The 15,012-nt window shown below is 38.8% G+C and overlaps 1 long non-coding RNA gene across 1 annotated transcript; it reads right to left on the bottom strand.

The window, feature by feature from the left end:
• Positions 1–3,619: 3,619 nt before the first annotated feature.
• Positions 3,620–14,430, bottom strand: LOC126940405 (uncharacterized). The gene is made up of 3 exons (XR_007720746.1): positions 14,208–14,430; positions 9,287–9,411; positions 3,620–4,103 (listed from the first exon to the last, which is right to left on the bottom strand). It is a non-coding gene; the product is annotated as an uncharacterized LOC126940405 (long non-coding RNA).
• Positions 14,431–15,012: the final 582 nt, after the last annotated feature.

The raw sequence follows: 15,012 nt of genomic DNA, 5'->3' as shown, positions 1-15,012 counted from the left end.
GTCAAGTGTTCCAGCACACCCCCTAAATCTCTGCACACAGTCAGATGTACCTCTGGTCAATTCTGACCTTGAGCTCAGCATTGCACACAGTCCCTTCTGTCACCCAAGATCTAGTCTCCACCTCACATGCCAGTTCTGAGAATCGGGCTTCTCTGTTGTTGCTAGTACCTGAGTTTCTGTGATGGAAATCTGATGCTGCCACTGTCTCTCTTTTTAAAAAAATTCATTAAATTTTTTTTGTGTTAAATATACATAATCTAAAATTTACCATTTTGACCATTTTTAAGTGTGTAGTAGAGTGGCACTAAGTACATTTACACTGCTGTGCAATCATCACTCCATCCCTAGAAGCTATTCATCATCCCATACTTGAGCTCTGAACCCATTAAGCTACTCCTCATTTTCCCCACTCCATAATACCCCTAGTCCCTGATAACCCCTGTTTTGCTCTCTGGCCATTGGCATTGTCTCTCTCTCTTTTTTTTTTTTTTTTTTTTTTTGACAGAGCTTTGCTCTGTCGCCCAGGCTAGAATGCAGTGGCATGATCTTGGCTCACTGCAACCTCCGCCTCCCAGGTTCAAACGATTCTCCTGCCTTAGCTCCTGAGTAGCTGGGATTACAGACATGCGCCACCATGTCCAGCTAATTTTTGTATTTTTAGTAGAGAAGGGGTTTCACTGCATTGGCCAGGCTGGTCTCGAACTCCAGACTTCAGGTAATCTGCCCGCCTCGGCCTCCCAAAGTGCTGGCATTACAGGCGTGAGCCACTGCGCCGGGCCTTGGCATTGTCTCTTGTACTGAGTCTTGCCTCATTCTTGCCTGCCCACTTCTTTTTCTTTGGCCACAAGGACTAATCCGGGATCAGTCTTATTTTTTTAAGCCCAGCATAGATGGTGAAACTCTGCTACGTGCTTATTTTCTGTCTTCCTAGACTCCTGATGTGAAGGTTAAAGTGACTCCATCTTGGAAGCGAATCTGCCATAATGACTTCTGATTAACCCCCTTTCCAGGATTGACTCTGAGATTTCCAATTTATCTCTGCTTCTTGTGTAAGAGCACATAGCTACCATAAATCCTGTCCTTAGATCAAATCAACCTGCATAAACTCATACTTCCCATAAATCCTACCCTTAGATCAAATTCCTTCCTATTCCCTCTGAAGTATGTGTACCCTTTTCCTAGGGTATATAATCCCTGGGTCTGGGAGTAATGGTGAGGAAATTTACCTGACTTGCGTCTACCGAAGACCATACTTCTGTCTGTAAATTCCTCAATAAAATCTCTCTATAATGCAAGCAGGACTTGTGTGCCTCCTTCTTTGGTTATTAAGTTCCTTCTGCATTTTGGGGGTTGCTTTACATATACAGCCCTTTCATGAAAGACCTGACTATTACTCTATCCTTCAGTCTTCATTACTTTTCTCTGGTTGTCTTTCATAATTTTCCTACTACATTGCTCTGAGATCTTTGCTTCCAACACATTCTCTCCACCTCCCATGCCCTGCCCCCATATCTATTTCCCTACCCTTGGATACAGCGTTCTATCTGCTAGACTATACTTCTCAGGGCCTGTAGCCAACATTTCTCCCTACTCCCTAATTTCAGGCCTTGGCTCTCCCAGCATGCTCCATTCCATTGCTCTTCCTCAGGCTATCTGGCTGCCCCTTGAGGCATGAGAACATTACCCTTCAGTGCACAGTCATATGGAGACAAAGCCACTGGCTCTGCAATCTTTAGAAGTGCAAAGGTCTCACTCTCTCTAAGAGGATATAGATTTGAATTCAGAATTATTAGCAGAGGGCAGTGAGAATTCACAAAGTGCTGCACAAGGAAAATAACACTCTGGTAACAAAAGTTGAGATGAGTTTTAATAGGCTAGAGTGACTCAATATAAAATGTCATTTTATATGTAGGTTTAAAAAACTAATTTCAAAGTGATCCACAACATTTCCCCAGGCCCTTCATCCCAACACGTAAAATACGAATCTCTTTGACAACATCCCCAATAAAAGTGGCCCTGACTTTCTTTGGAAAACTCACTGACAGAGATCTAAGTACATCTCAAAGTGTCCCATTGTTTCTAAGTTGGTTGGATTGTTAAAATCTAAGGTCCTATTCGGAAGAGATTTCTTCCTCTAATGTGCAGTATTATTCTTTGCATCTATTCAAGTCTGAGCTCTGCCCAAGAATTGGTTTCTATACATTTTAATAGGAGGTATTTTTAGAGGTCGGTGAAATATTACTGTGAAATTGAAAAGAATGACCCAATTCCTCATTTCCTTTCGTTAGAAGTGATACATATTAAATCTTATCTCCCACAGAAGAGAGTTGAGGTAGAATTAGATGTTCTTAATAACTGAATTATCAAGTATTCCAGTTTCCCAGTGAACTTTTGAAAATAGTGCAGATTTTCGATTCAAAATAGCATTTGGGTATTCTCTGATAGTCTAATACTCTTTGTCACATGGTCAAGACCAAGGCAAACAGGAACAGGGACTAGGGTCTCAGCATCAGGCAGAGGAGAGAGGTGATTAAAGCTGAAATGCAGTGTAGAAGGAGAACCAAATAAGGTGAAGAGTGACTTCACCAGCTGTGCAGAAATCAAAGACAAAAATGATCAGATTAATACAAGAAACAGAGATGGTGAAAGCATTTGAGGGACAAATTGAAAGAAGAAAATAAATGATAAAACTGAGGCTCAGTGTTGCTCAGAAGAATTTTCTGGTTTGTTAGTGTCAATACCCATTGGGAAGGCCAAAGCCCACCTTGTTGCCTTCACTCATCAGAAGGTGACATTTTTGTTTTGGGTGTCTGATGTCCACTAACATAAGCCAAACAACAGGACAAAAAGATGTCTCGAGTCATTTTTAGTTGTATAAAGGACATTCAGTTTTTATTTGAAAGACCTAGGTTCAAGTTCCAATTCCTGCAACTTACCAGATGTGAATTCAGAGCAAATCACTGACCCTCTCTGAACCTGTTTGTTTTCTAAATAATAATAACAAAGCCCAGTTCTTAGTCCGGAGGCATCCAATGAGCTCAGTAGTCTTTGAGCATTAGGGAGCATTCTACAGTAATTAAAGGTAGATTTTTCTAAAAGAAATAAATCTTGCAGGCTCTGAAAAGAAAAACTTGGCTCTTTGTTTCTCAGGAGATGTCAGCTGCATAAAGAGAGCAAAGTTGGGAGAGTTCGTATTTTCCTGTACAGTTCTGTTCAAATGTTCCATGGCATGTTTTTTCAGCTGCTAATAATGGAAATTCCTGCTGCCAAATATGTATTAATGATAACACCATTTAAACCCTTCCTGGCTGCCACTTTAGCACTAAGCCAGCACATTTGGGTTCCACAAAGCCAGATGGTCACCTTTTTCTGGAATTTAGCTTTATGATGCCACTTCAATTGATTCTAGACTTTGTTATATGGTTCTCCCCTAATCTGTCTTACATTATTACAGGAAAGAGAAGTATTGTTAAAAAAAAAAACTTGATTTTTTAGAATAGTCTTAGACTTACAGAAAACTTGCAAAGACAGTTCTTATGCCCCATGCTCTGTCTCCTTTGTTATTAGCATCTTACGTTAAGGCACATTTGCTGCAATTAATTCACCAATGTTGACACATTATTATTAATTTCAGTTCATACTTTATTCAGATTTCCTTAGATTTCACCTAACATCCTTTTTCTATTCCAGCATCTCATCTGGGATGCCACATGGTATTTACTAGTTGTGTCTTCTTAGGCTGAGACAGTTTCTCATGTTTTTCATTTCTGATGACCTTGACAATTTTGAGGCATTTTTTTGAATGTCCTTTCATTGGGAATTGTCTGTTGCTTTCCTCATGATTAATCTAGAGTTACAGGTTTGGGAAAGGAAGAACACAGAGGAAAGAAAATACCATTTTCCTCATGTCAGGGATACATTTGATGAACATGACTTACCACTGTTGTTGACTTTGATCACCTGGCTGAGGTGGTATCCAGCAGGTTTCTCCAATGAAAAGATATTCTTTTATTCCCTGTTTTCTGAAGGAAGTGACTGTGGGCAGACCACACCGTCTCACCTCTTTGAAGGTGGCGTATCCACATGAATTAGTCGGAATTGTTCTGTATGGGAGATTTGTCCCTTTTACTCCATTTATTTCTTTATTTATATCATTACGGACTCATGGACATTTATTTTATATATTGAATTATAATCCCATACTACTTTATTTAATTTTTTGCTCAAAATTTTCCAGCTTTGGCCATTGGGAGCCTTCCTTCAGTTAGCTCCTGTATTCCTTTGTAATACCTTCCTCATTGTTGGGTTTTGTTTGCTTTATGTTTGCTTTTGTATTTTGGAAACTTCCTTACTTTCTTGCACTATAAGATACTCCAGGCTCATCCTGAATAGGTCTTTATGGTGTTGAGGTACATATCTTCTATACTTAATTTGTCGAGAGTTTTTATCATGAAGGAATGTTGAATTCTGTCAAATCTTTTTTCTGTTTCCATTAATATGATTATACGGTTTTTGTCTTTCTTTCTGTTAATGTGATGTATTGCATTTATTGATTTCTCATATATTAAACTATTCTTGCATTTCTGGAATGAATCCCATGTAATCATACTTAATTATATTTTAATTTTAAAATTTTAATGATCTCTTAAATTTATTATTACTTGCTTTATGGCCTAGCATAAAATCTATATTAGAATTTTTTCCATGTGTACTTGAAAAGAATATACATTCTGCTGTTGGTGGTGGAGCACCTCATATATGTCAATTAGATCAAGTTGATTGATAACTGTTGTTTAAATCTTTCTAGTTGTCTTATCAGTTAATGAGAGAGGAATATGTAAATCTCCAACTATAATTCCAAACTATAATGCCAACTATAACTCCAACTGTTTCTACTACCAATTCTGTCAGTTTTTGTTTCATGCACTTTGGGGCTTTGTAAAAATTATGTATTATAAACTATACATTTATAATTGTTTCATTTTCTTGATGTGTTGATCTCTTTATTGTTATTAAATGTCTCTCTTTGTCTCTAGAAATATTTTTTGTCTGAAAATCTATTTTGTCTGATATTAATGCAATAATTTCAGCTTTCTTCTGGTTACCGTTTGCATTAGTGTATCTCTCTAAAGTGTGTCCATTGGAACACAAATCTGCTGTAATTTATTTTTTTGTTTCTTCATTGTTGGTTATTTATGTTAAGCATTGTTTTGTAGATAGTTTCCCTTCAGATGTTTAATTATTTTCTTAGAATAAAATTCATTTAATTATCATCCCTCAGACCAGAAATATTTCAAAAATTTTTCCATAGTTATATGGGCATAGTGATTATCCTTAGGAAATTATAAATTGATGAAAGTTATAATTATTTTGAAAGGAATTGTACTATATGTTTTATATTTATTACATAATTTAACATAATCCTTAAAACAATATGGTAATATAGATATTTTTATTATTTTTATAATTGTTTTTTGGGATGGAATCTCACTCTGTCACCTAGGCTGGAGTGCAGTGGCACAATCTTGGCTCACTGTAATCTCCACCTCCCGGGTTCAAGCGATTCTCCTGCCTCAGCCTCATGAGTAGCTGGGATCACAGGCGTGTGCCACCATGCCCAGCTAATTTTTGTATTTTCAGTAAAGACAGGGTTTTGCTATGTTGGCCAGGCTGGTCTTGAACTCCTGACCTCAGGTGATCCTCCCGCCTTGACCTCCCAAAGTGCTGGGATTACAGGCATGAGCCTGTAATTTACTTTTATTTTTACAGATAAATACCTAAGTACCATAGAGATTAGGTAACTGGTTTAAGTATACAGAACAAACACTAAACGAAAGAGCCAAGGTTTGAATTCAATTTCTGTTAGACTCCATGAGATAATACGAAGTTTTTCTTTAACTCTCTCTCTTTCCTTACTTCATTGCTCTCCCCACACAAGCATTTTTTTTTCTCTTGACCTATCCCTGCCCCTTTCTTTTTCTTTTTTCTTTTTGAGACGGAGTCTTACTCTGTCACCCAAGCTAGAGTGCAATGGTGCGATCTCGGCTCACTGCAGTCTCTGCCTCCCAGGTTCAAGTGATTCTCATGTCTCAGCCTCTTGAGTAGCTGGGATCCCCGCCCCTTTCCTTTCAGATACTTAGTGGTTCATAGTGTGAAAGGAAAGTAAACACTTTCACTAGGCCAAAAAGAAAAAAATTAAGCTGAAAGCTGAGTCATGCAAGAAACTGCCTTTCCTTTTGTTCCTAAGCATACAGCTACAGATAAAAGGCTAAACATCTCCACAGGTAGCTACTCTATGTTCACCTTATCTCAATTGACTGAATGTGAAACAAAAATATAATTGACTATTCTCCTACCTGCTCTTTATCTCTTGCAATATGTGGATTCAGCAATGTGAACATCTATCCCCTTCCTCTTTCCCCTCCTGCCCACTGTCCTCCTTTAAATATTGAAACCCTCAAAATCATCTCTAGAAAAAGGCACAGATCATAGACTGTTTCTGTGGTTCTGAGTTCTTTTTTCCTGGTCCTGTCCTGGCAAAGTAAACTTCTGAATTGATTTAGACCTGTCTCAGATGCGTTTTGGTTGACAGTAGCAGGTTATTGGTCCCTCTCTGTCAGAGCCCAGAAACTGTGATGAACTCATTCACGGTTGTTGATGCCCTCTATAAAGGTATGGCCACGAGTGGGAGTCCCATTCCATAAGAATGTTATCTTATTGTTTCAGTGGAAGGTCAGGAAGAGAAATACGAGATGAGGACTTGGGAAAGGGCAGTTATTTTTGCTGTTGCTGTTAAAGTGGTATATATATATAGTGTGTGTGTGTGTGTGTGTGTGTGTGTGAGATGGTGGTGGTGGTGGCCCATGTATTCTCAGTGAGATTTCCTAAAAATATCCAATCCTGTCTCTCCAGGCTGATAAGTAATATCTGCTTATATAGCATTTATCACATACCATTTCACAACAGTTTCTTGGAAGAAAACCAAAACTGATCATAAAACATAGAAATAATTGGCAAGTAGATTGATGATAGTAAAATCCTTTTGTACATAACTGAAGAATAATATGGACAAGACAAAGAGGACTTTTGTCTGAATGGGGATTAGTCTATCCATCCATCAATCTATCCACACAGATATACATAAATACACACATCTGTATATTACTCATTCTATATACGCATTTGTGTAGATATAGATATGGCTTCTCTATGTCAAACTAGCAATTACTTTTTCAGCACAAAATACCTCACTCAGCAATGATCCCCATTAATGAAATCAGATTTTGTTGCATCACCAAAGAGTTCAAAAGCTATTCTCCCTTTTGTATTCTGTGCCAATGGCAAGAAACACACAAGAAGAAGGCTGAACTTAAACTTAGCAAATTTGAAGTGCAGGGAGAATTTTATAAATGGCATAAATGATTTTCGATACAAATAGTGTTATTTCATGTTAATACTTTCCCAGAGTCACCATCCTTTTTTGAGTCTTCAAAGTGATTTAATTTTGATCTTTTAGAAACGTTCTTTTCTCCTGAGAAAAAAATTTGTCATGGAAACAGTGGCAAATGTAAAAGTGTGGGCATTTACAGTTTCCCAAACTGTTAGAATTCTCAAGTCCTGTCCCTGTTTTTTATGATGGTGGGGGCACAAGGGCAGGGGTATGGACTAAGGGAGTGTTTGCACCAAGAATAATATCTAGAAGAGAGTTCTGTACATTTCAGTGTGAATTTCACTGGGTACGTGCCTTATGGGGAGAGACTAAGATGTAGAAACAGAGAGAAGAGACCACTGGTGAGAAGATGAGGCCCTTCCTAAGATTCTTAATATAAATTTATAAACATACAGGTGTATGTGTGTACATTTATGCTTTGTGCACGTAGGTATTTATGTGTTGTGTGTACACATGTCTGTGCATGTATATGCATATATACACATATATACACACATTACATACACATATACATACGCATACTTTTTCCTACTGAAATTGTTGAAACTCTTGAAAATTGGACTTGAGTTATCAAAAATAATGCTTATTCTTTTCCATTCAATACCAAGGAAATCATATTTACCATGGGTCCAGAAAAGTCGTTTCTCTCTTTCCCCTCCCCATTACCCACCAGTACCCACTCCTTTTGCACATGCTATTTGGTCACTGGCCATCCCTAATGGCTCATCTAGACAGAGGTATGTGACCAGGACAGGTTAGGGGTCGAGATAAGGTGGATGTTTGCTGTAAGGCAGTGCCTTCCACTCCTTCCTAACCTGGGTTGTGCTTCTGGGCACGTGAAATGTATCGGTCCTTACTCCAATTTCCCAAATACAACTGGAAAATGTGAATATAAATGCCTCTGTCCTTTAGCGAGATGTCTAGAGGGCTATCTGAGGGCCTCAGAAGTAAAACTGACCTCCCCAGGGAAACTAGGCTCTCAGTTCCTTTCTTAATTCTCTGTATGATAATAAAATATGAAGTGGAAGATCTTCTAGACCACCACCTTAAATTTGCAGATGAGAAAGCTGGAACTCAGAAAGGCTGAGAGGTTCAAGGTCTCACAACTGTTTATGCTCAACTGGGAGATGAATTTGTTTCTCTGGCCTGTCAGGCCAACATTCTTTCCACTCAGCTATGCCGCCTCCTGCCTCCTAAAAGGATTCTAGCAGGACACTCTGATGAAAAGGACCTTCTCTTTTTACATCTGCTGCTTAAAGTTTATTTTATCATCACACAATTTTATGAGTTAAGCTATGTACATAAACAAATACTATTACTTATTACTTGTTTACTATCGCCCTCCTTTTGGACATCAGAAAACCGAGGGTCTGAGTTGCAGTAATTCCCACAGAATCTCAAAAATGCACCCAGACTGCTCTTGCTTGCAGGACAAACGCACAGCACAAGCTTCCGATGAGGAATGTGGCTGTCGCAAGAACAGGACGCCACGATTCAATCCCTTCCCACGGCTGGCCCTGGCTGCCCACTCACATCAAGCAAGGGCACAGCATCCCTTCCGACAGCCTGACCCCTACCCCCAGATAAATCGACATGTGGATTGCAAAGGCATTCATAGGCGATGGTGCTAAGACTGCTTGACGCTGACACCACACTTTGATCATTCAGTCAAATCAAAAAGCATTTATTAAGCATCTGTGTGAGGCTCCCTGCTGGGGCTTCTCTTTGTATCCCTAGCATTCACACTTCCCTGCTTTTCTTCTGTGTCTCTTCACCCCTGCCCAAGAAAACTCCCCTATCCACAGGAATCTCACTGCTCATGTTATCATGTCTTACCTAGAGTGGGATCCCATTTTGGTTTCTCCCAAGATGCTATTCAGTGTCCAGAATGAAACTTGGGGAATGGACCGCTCCTTTCTCCAATGTAGAGTCTACGCATCCATCTCTGCTTTCGGGAGATTCTGTGTGAGGAGCGCCTTAGTTAGGAATCAGAGAAAATGACGATGAAATTTCAGTCTGTTTTCTTTTTTCAGAATGCAGAGTGAAAATTTAGGAGGGTTTTTAGAAAAGCAGTTTACAGCCAGTAGTTGGAAGCGTTGAAGTGTTTTTGCAAGACCAATGTCTCAGATTATAGATTTATGATTTACTTGAAAATAAATCATTTATTTTAGGCTTGGATTTTAAAAAGAAAAAAAAATAAAAGCTTAGAATGATTTTCTTCAAGTTTTCTATGACATTCTTTACATCAGGAAGAGAGATGAGGGAAGGCAAGATGGAGGTTTTAGAGAGAACAGGGTTCCAACGTTATTTTTCCCTTGGTTCATTTATGAGACTACATTTTCCTAGCTGCATACGCTATTTCCATTGTATGACTCACACAGACATTTTACTACATTTAAAATTGTGTTAAATTCTTTCTGAAAAGCTTGGGTCAAATACACATACTATGCATACAGTTGGAAATTCTTCCTCATAGATCCAGCTCACGGTATGGATGTTGTATTTGTGTCCTCGTTGTCATGGCAACTAGAAAAGGGTTAAGCCAGGGCCTCAGAAAACCCAGAGGGTGTGCAGTAAAATATCATAAGTGTGTATATACTTCCTAAAATATACTTCTCAAATATGGATTAAGAAATCTTAAAACCACTGTCTTAAAATTAATTTTTCATTCCTAGTATTCAGATTATTGCCTAAAAAGGGTATTCTTAAAACAATCTCTTTCACCTCACTCCTTTTCTCTCTAAATTGTCATTTAATGACCATTTATCTCAAAAGACAGACTATGTAAATACATGAGAAGTGCTTTGGTTTTTAGATATGGATGAGAGACATGCCAATGAGAATATGAATGAAGTTGTTTTCTGGCTGAAACAAACTGTCTTTTTTAGATCTCTCTTTTAAATCCATTTATATGAGAGTAATAAAACATTTTTCTCCATTTATTTAGGAGCTTACTAAATAAACTTAGGCAACCCTTAACAATACCAAGATGTTAAACATTCACCAGCTCTAAGAATTCAGACTCTTCTTTGTGTTGGCTGATGGCCCTCAGGTCCCTGACTACCCCTTTTAATTTTCTTACACACTTTACCCTGTGAGATAAATTTTAAGAGTTTATCCCAAAATAACACTGGGTAGGAGTACAGAATGCAATTCTGTTTGTTTTTGTTTTTGTTTTTTGAGATGGAAGCTCACCCTGTCACCTAGGCTAGAGCACAATGGCGCAATCTCAGCTCACTGCAACCTCTGCCTCCCAGGTTCAAATGATTCTCCTGCCTCAGCTTCCCAGGTAGCTGGGATTACAGGCACTGGTCACCATGCCCAGCTAATTTTTGTATTTTTAGTAGAGATGGGGTTTCACCATTGTGGCCAGGTTGGTCTTGAACTCCTGACCTTGTGATCCGTCTGCCTTGGCCTCCCAAAGTGCTGGGATTACAGGCGTGAGTCACTGCGCCAGGCAGAGAATGCAATTTTTATAAGGCCCAGAGCCATTGCAGCATTAGATGAAACACCATATTTTATATCTATACATCTTTCCTAGTTACATTTCCATGTGCAAAAGGAGGATGGGTAAAAAAACCTTCACTAAACGGTTCCCTGTCCCACTGCCCATTTCATAAGGATATCAGAGAGAGTATTAATACATCCCCTGGTCTATAATGCCTGGTTTAACTTTTAACCTTTGACACACTACCAAAGTTTTCCACACCCTGTATTTATTTCAAGATATTTCTATGTAGGAAATATATTTTATAATGAAATAATAAATGATAAATCATAAATGGCTTTATGATTTTATAACAAACATAAATTTATGGGAATATACTTAAATGTTCACTTCCAACCTTTGATACCATCTCATATTTAATATCTAAGAATCAAAAAAATATTTCAGGGTCAATATCCTGGCCCTTCTTCTGCCATCTGGTGGAGAAATAGAGAAGCAGTGAAACTGAAGAAACCAGGAGTTTCTTCAGTCCTTAAATGCATCAGTCAGCAAATGCTTGTGGGATATTATTACTATTTATTATTATTATTCATCAAACAGTACTCATCAAGACACTTCGCATGATTAAACATCATGCTCTGCAAAGTAACCACATTTAGTCTCTGTCCCCAGAAGGACTATGAAATATTACATGATTGAAAACTCCCGGATGATTTAGTTATTTTCAAGCAATCAGTTCAACATACAATGTAAGGAAAGGACTCCTTAAGACTATGAGGTTAGCATTTAGCTCATTTTAGTAGTAATTTGCTTTATAATGATATTCTGACCCCAAGATGCTCACGCTTTTCTAAGCACTTCTAAAGAGAAAGAGAGAAGGGAAGGAGAAAGAGATGGATGCAACTCTCTAATGCCTTACAAATCCCCAAAATGACATTTTAGGCTCATTTTTAAAACCATTTAAGTGTGTCTCAAAGACTCTTTATGAGCAAAAATAACATGTCCATGAGGTATCTGCAAATTTATTATAGTTTACAGGGTGTGGAGAGCAGAGATGTAATAACAAACATCCTAACTGTCACAGACTTGAGGAAAGTGACAGCCTCCTCAAATTAACTGGAACAAAATGATGTTCCAAGCCTGCTGAATTACCCCATACATAGCCGCATCTGAATTCCCATCTTCTTGCCAAATTCCACAGAAAAGAGGCAGCCAGAAATCATGGAGGAAATACATTGATTGCCATTAAATATCCTGCACATTTCCTGGAAATGTGGTTCTTTATGCTGATGGATTCTGGTTGAAGGCACTCAGGACCAAAGGGCCATGCTGTTTTGTATTGACAGTGGCTATTGGCTTGGTCCATTGCCACATGCTCTTTGATTTTAAAAGGGCATTGAAATCTAGGGAAGGCCCTTCACAGTGTTCCATGACATAAATAGAGAAAAAAAGCAGTGCTCATGTAACCAATGCTCTCTTAACTCGATGAGGCTCTCAAAGCGGCTATGGAGCAGAGTGAACTCCCATCCCTACTTCCTGCTTCCTCCACTCAGCACCCTCTTGGCCCAAATAACCCTTTGGCTTAAAGAGGGGAGGAAGGTTCTATCTTGAACATTGCCCATTATAAATAATCAATGTGCATATTTTGGATAAGCACTGGGTATGTGATGCTTTTCTAAACAAAATGAGAATTTATGTAGCCCCAAAATAGACTACATAAATTACATCCTTTAAAAATACATCCTCTACGGTTTTTGTTTTCTTTCTTTTTTTTTTCTGTAGCTGCTTCTTTATTTCAACTTCCCCACACACATCTTTGACTGCTGTGGCAATGTGAAAGAAAGGTCAATGCAATTTCACAATTGATTCCTACAAATTCTTTCCCTACCAGAGTGTCCACGAGGGAGATCAAGTAACATCTGCCCGTAAGTGGTGGGTTTGGAACCCATGGAAGAGTAACTGGTGATCACCTGGAGCCAGTATGGGTTTCTTAATATTAGGTTATGTCAGTCCAAACTCATTTCTTTCATTGAGATTGGTACTGTAGTATAAATGCAATGTATCTAGATGACAGCAAAATTTCCGGAAAGGTGAAGGAGAAAAAAATGAACTGAATCCAAATGTGCTGGATTTGGGATAGATAGATAGATAAATAACAAAAGAGGGATGTTTCCAGTAGAAAGCTAAACCATTCTGTTCTTGTTTCACATTTTAATTAATAACTTGAAAGAAATATAACAGGCATGCCTTTAGAAATTTGTCCAATAAACATTCAACTGAAGATGCTCTTGATGACAGAGCACGGGCTGGGATTTGAGGGTAGCAGTACAGGCAATGCAGAAAGCCTGACCTTTGGGAGGCTGCAGGCTCTTTAATTATGCTGATGCTAGAAAGCAGGAAGAACTAAAGATTGGATAACAGAATCACAAGCAAAAGCCGTGCAAACATTTTTTAGGCTAAATTTCGCAGAGATGTATGTGGTATTCTAAATTCAAGAAAAAAAAATAAGAATCCAGCAACAGAAGAAGAATCCTCTTCCAGGGTAGGAAGCTATGGCGTTAGTAACTGCTTCATGAAAAAAAAATTAATGGTTTGAGATGACCGATATAGGGTGCAATGTGACGCAGCTCCCCAAAAGAGCAGTGCAATCTTGGACTGCGTAATATAGACATATGAAACCAGAACAAATTGGCAACCACCCCTTTATACTTTGTGATGTTTCTAGTGATCTCAGAGTGTTATATTCTCCAGTGGACCCTGTACATTAGTTGGGTCACAGACAAACTAATGCCTTCCCAAAATATCTACTGAGATGATGATGGACTAGACACTAGAAGCTATTCTCCAGCAAATGTTTATTGAATGCCTACTTTGTTTCAGTCACTAATTCTGATGCTGGGGATAAATGATGGCTACAACGGACAAGGTTCCTGTTCACATGAGGATGATTATTTAATGGCTAAACAAAAGACAAATACATAGTGGATAAGATAACTTTATATAATGATAAAAGCTACTTTAAAAACCACCAAAAGCCATATCACATGAAGCACATTGAAAAGTACTAGATCTGATGTTTAGACTGGAAGGGGAAAGATGAAAGGAACACACAAATATCTTATTAAAATATAAGAAGATTATTTTACATAGGAGACAGACTAAATATATTGTGTAAGGGCCTGATGAATAGAACCATGGCCAGCGAGAGACACAATTGAGTCAACATACAATAAAACTGCCTATAAATCTAGTTTTCCCAAAGGAAATCAAGGCTACTCCAGAAGAAGATATATTCTCCAATCTACTTACCAAACCAGAAACTGCACAACCCTTTTGATCAGGAGTTGTAGGTCCACAGCTGGAAGGTTCAACCTCTGTGTCCCTCCAGTACTTCGCAGGTGCCACTAGTAGCTCTTCTCTCTCAGCCCATGGAAATATCATGTCTGTCTCCCCAGCTAGACTGTGAACCTCACGAGAACGCAGGCTGTGAATACATATTGTGACCTTCCTCCTAGCACAGCACATGACACCAACAGGCACTTAATAAATGTTCAACAGAAGGAATTAAAGTATCAAATGAGTAGCATGATTGGAAGACTTTTAAGATGCTTACCATCGGCCGGGCGCAGTGGCTCATGCCTGTAATCCCTGCACTTTGGGAGGCCGAGATGGGCGGATCACGAGGTCAGGAGATCGAGACCATCCTGGCTAACACGGTGAAACCCCGTCTCTACTAAAATACAAAAAAAAAAAAATTAGCCGGGCGCGGTGGCGGGCGCCTGTAGTCCCAGCTACTCGGGAGGCTGAGGCAGGAGAATGGCGCGAACCTGGGAGGCGGAGCTTGCAGTGAGCCGAGATGGTGCCACTGCACTCCAGCCTGGGCGACAGAGTGAAGACTCCGCCTCAAAAAAAAAAAAAAAAAAAAAAAAAAAAAAAAAAAAAAAAAAAAAAAAAGATGCTTACCATCATGTGGTTCTATAAGTTGCACGTATTTCAGGGAGTGGGTTATAGAAAATCTTAATTGTTTACTCGAAAATTTCAACTGGACATCCCTCAAATATCTAAAACCCAATAAATTAAAACATGTACCTCTTTCCCGAAATAATTGTTTCTC

Source organism: Macaca thibetana, chromosome 17, assembly GCF_024542745.1.
Source record: "Macaca thibetana thibetana isolate TM-01 chromosome 17, ASM2454274v1, whole genome shotgun sequence".
Classification (NCBI taxonomy): Eukaryota; Metazoa; Chordata; class Mammalia; order Primates; family Cercopithecidae; genus Macaca; species Macaca thibetana.
Note: the sequence above shows the minus strand (reverse complement) of the source record. Positions and strands in the feature narration are given on the sequence as shown.